The sequence below is a fragment of the Bison bison genome, unplaced genomic scaffold (genome assembly GCF_000754665.1).
Source record: "Bison bison bison isolate TAMUID 2011002044 unplaced genomic scaffold, Bison_UMD1.0 scf7180017864334, whole genome shotgun sequence".
Taxonomy (NCBI): domain Eukaryota; kingdom Metazoa; phylum Chordata; class Mammalia; order Artiodactyla; family Bovidae; genus Bison; species Bison bison.
In genome coordinates, this window is record NW_011494906.1 from 1,319,432 (window position 1) to 1,323,341 (window position 3,910).

At 49.6% G+C, this 3,910-nt stretch overlaps 1 protein-coding gene across 1 annotated transcript in view; it reads right to left on the bottom strand.

The window, feature by feature from the left end:
- The window catches only part of INCENP (inner centromere protein antigens 135/155kDa), a 32,120-nt gene extending 29,635 nt beyond the window's left edge, over positions 1-2,485 (bottom strand). Inside the window, exon 1 of the mRNA XM_010854058.1 lies at positions 1,974-2,485. The gene's annotated coding sequence lies outside the window, so the exon portion shown is untranslated. The remainder of the gene's footprint in view (positions 1-1,973) is intronic.
- Between the last annotated feature and the right edge of the window lie 1,425 nt (positions 2,486-3,910).

A 3,910-nucleotide genomic window follows, 5' to 3' on the forward strand; every position in this document is an offset into this window, starting at 1 on the left:
CTCATGCCATGGCAGTGACCCACCACCCCGATCGACACCTGCTAAATCAAGAACCACACACAGCTCGGCCTCTACCTAAGACAGGAAGTTCTTGACGGAGGGGCTAAGTCACCGACCCCTATAAAGGGCTTAACGCCAGGTGCTGTTGCAGCCTCATAGGACTGCCTTCCTGGGGCCTGATTTCCAGGGCACACTGGCCTGGGTTCTTCGAGCAAGCTCTGCCCTCTGCCTGGAACCTTCTGTCTATTTGGTACAGCTCACTCCTCAGCACTTGGCTCTCAGCAACGCAGGGAGGACCTGACTACCAGCCACCATCCTATCCACCAATTTCAATACTTTGCACGACACTCAGGTGACGACGTATCTGCTTTCGGACTACCTGTCTCTGTCCACTAAGCATTTGTTCCCTGAGGGCAAGCCCTGATCTGTCTTGCTCATAGCTTTGAAGCCCAGAGCTTGGCAGGGTGCCTGGCACAAAAAGAATACCTGTTGAATGAACAGATCCATCTATGAACTGTACACCTAGAAATAAACATTCTACAGCCACTCTAACTCCCTCCCAAAAGACACACACACACAGGGACACCAAATGAGGCCATTCTACACAGGTTAGAGCACGCCTTTCTCATCCAAAGCCCTACTGAGAGGAGCCAAGAGCAGCACCCATCAGGGCAAGATCAACTGGGCAGGATGGCAGAGGCTTTGGGCAGAGACAGGTGTGCAGATTGCAGTCACAGCACAGCCTCTTGGCTGCCATCCCTCTGACTGCCCCCAGTCCCTCTGTCCCAGCGCTCAGCCCTGGCTAACGACAGGAATCCAGTTTGAGGCTAGGAAAGAGAGACCTGTTTAAGGAACACAAAACACTTTGTGCTATGGAAAGCAAGGATTTGCTCTTTTATTTAAAAAAGTAAATGGCAAAGTGGGTCAGGGCTTCTTACACAAAGTGCAAAAAAGTGTTTGAGCTCCTTCCATAAGGAGGTTTGTTTTCAGCAGCCTCAGCCTATTTAAAAAGGGTCACTGTCATTACATCAGAGATGATCCTGAGAAAGGTGATCAGTGTTGAGAATGAGGGTCCCCGGAAAAGCAATAAAAATCTTTTCAGTCCCCTATAAGAACCTGGATAAAAACCCAAAGCACCTTACATCCCACCAAGGGTGAAGGAGGCTCATCTTCCTCTCCCAATACTTTTCTCACGTCATACATTAAGAGCCCCACGGCCCTCCTTCACAATGCCTGTTCTTTTGAAGGTGCGGGAAGTCCACCAGCCAACCCTGACCACACCTCCGTGAAGGAGGTTCGTAATAGCTGCTTTCTGTAAAGACACCTGCTCCATGCTCGGGTGGAGCATCATCTCATTTTATTCTCGCCACAACCCCAAGGAGATCCTGGTGCAGATGAGCAAATTGAGGCAGACTGAAGTTAAGGCCAAGTCTTCGGGCAAGTCAAGGGAGGGGCCCGGATTTAAACTGTGCTCTTAACCTCAAGCTTTGCCGCCTACTCCATTTCAACTTCGGAAAGGTAGGCCCTAAGTTCTGACTGGGCGCCCCAGAGAAGGCCACTGTCAGTAAACGGGCCTGGGGAGTGACAAGTCAGCACTGGCCTCCGGAAATGGGTCAATTTAAAATGCTGTTCAGCCGATAAGGGAGGTGGTGAGCCAGGGTTAACTGTACAGAAATGCCATCTGGTACAAGGCCGCCAAACACCCGGTCGGTGGGTGCTTCTTGTCCAGGTCAATAAAAGGCACCTGGAGGGGGAGGGGACGGGGTTATTTTCTTGGACAGGGGGTGAGGGGGGTGGGGTCATCTTGGGCCCCAGGACCAAGGCAGGGCACCTCGTCACTTGGAAGAGGTGACCCATCCCCTGCAGGCCGCAACGGGGCATAAGGGAGGTCATGTCCCCCAGTCCAGGGCTTGCGGAGGGATAACAAATTGCTAACGACCCCCCAGCCCCGCCGGCCGCCCGCGCAGACTCACTTGACTGCACCGCGTCTCCTTAACTGCTGTTGCGATCCAAGTCCGGCGACCCTCCCAACACAAATCCCAGCCGGCCCAAGCCCCACGGCTTCTGGCCTCCAAGGCTTGCGGCTGCAGTGAACAAACGGGGCGGTACAGCGCGGGCCAAACCTACGATTTTCAAAACTGAAGGTTCGACCAATCCCCGTCAAGTTTGTTTGGGCGGCTGCAAAACTCTAAGCCAATCAAGTAAAAGGAAGCACCAGTCAGGCCATCGATTGGCTACGTGGATTGGCAGTCTACCGGACTTAGAGGAAGGGAGAGGAAGCGTTGAAACTTTAACCTGTACAGCTTCCGGGAACAGCGGCGCGCGGCCTAGAGAGGAGATCGCTCGAGGTGGGGGTTGCGCGCGCAAGACCTCACACGCCAGAACTACAAGTCCCAGCGTGCATTGCGAGTGCCCTGAGGGACCTGGAAGATCGGTGAGGCCTTATTTGTGGATAGTGCTCTTTTCGGGAGTCTTCACTTTGCCATTTCTTCACCCAACTGTGTCCTCAATATGGGCCGACCTCAGCCATTTTACAGAAATAATATATACGATGATGTTTCTTAATGATTTCAACTTAAAATTACAAAGCAAGACAGCAAGATTTATAATACAGAGAAATTGTTTCCATAACAATTAACACTGTCTGAGTCACAAGTGAAGCCAAATTGCTTATATGCTTTCCATGCTGTCAAAGGTTAAATTAAGAATCCACATTTCCATTTCCACACAAATTGCCAACCTCAAACTGCAGTTCCAGCATACTTTTTCAGACTTTGATGCAAATGCAGAGGAAATTTCCATTATTTCATAATCCATTTAACTCTGTTATTCAGGACTTTCCACTTAATCTCCAACTGGAAGTCATTAATCTGCAATGTGATGACCTGCTAAAAGGCAAATATCAAGAGAAGAAGCTAACAATTCTACACATACCTTTCTGGTGATAGTTAAGTCGTTAAGTCGTGTTGGACTCTCCTGAGACTCCATGGACTATAGCTGACCCTGTGGACTGTAGCTCACCAGGCTCCTCTGTCCATGGGATTCTCCAGGCAAGAATACTGGAGTGGGTTGCCATTTCCTTCTCCAGGGGACATTCCCCACCCAGTGATGGAACCCTGGCCCACCACTGAAGGCAGATTCCTTACTAACTGAGCCACTCAGTTCAGTTCAGTCACTCAGTCGTGTCCGACTCTTTGCGACCCGCTGGACTGCAGCACACCAGGCCTTCCTGTCCATCACTAACTCCTGGAGTTTACCCAAACTCATGTCCATTGAGTTGGTGATGCCATCCAACCACCTCATCCTCTGTCGTCCCCTTCTCCTCCTGCCCTCAATCTTACCCAGCATGAGGGTCTTTTCTAATGAGTCAGCCCTTTGCATCAGGTGGCCAAAGTATTGGAGTTTCAGCTTCAACATCAGTCCTTCCAGTGAACATTCAGGAATGATTTCCTTTAGGATGTACTGGTTGGATCTCCTTGAAGTCCAAGGGACTCTCAAGAGTCTCCTCTAACACTACAGTTCAAAAGAATAAAATCTTGGACTCTCATCGTTCTTTACAGTCCAACTCTCACATCCATAGATGACTACTGGAAAATCCATAGCCTTGACTAGACCGACCTTTGTTGGCAAAGCAATGTCTCTGCATTTTAAATGTTGTCGAGGTTGGTCATAACTTTCCTTCCAAGGAGCAAGCATCTTTTAATTTCATGGCTGCAGTCACCATCTGCAATGATTTTAGAGCCCCCCAAAATTAAGTCTTCCACTGTTTCCACTGTTTCCTCATCTATTTGCCAGGAAGTAATGGGATCATAAAGCTCAACATTCAGAAAACTAAGATCATGGAATCTGGTCCCATCACTTCATGGGAAATAGATGGGGACACAGTGGAAACAGTGTCAGACTTTATTTT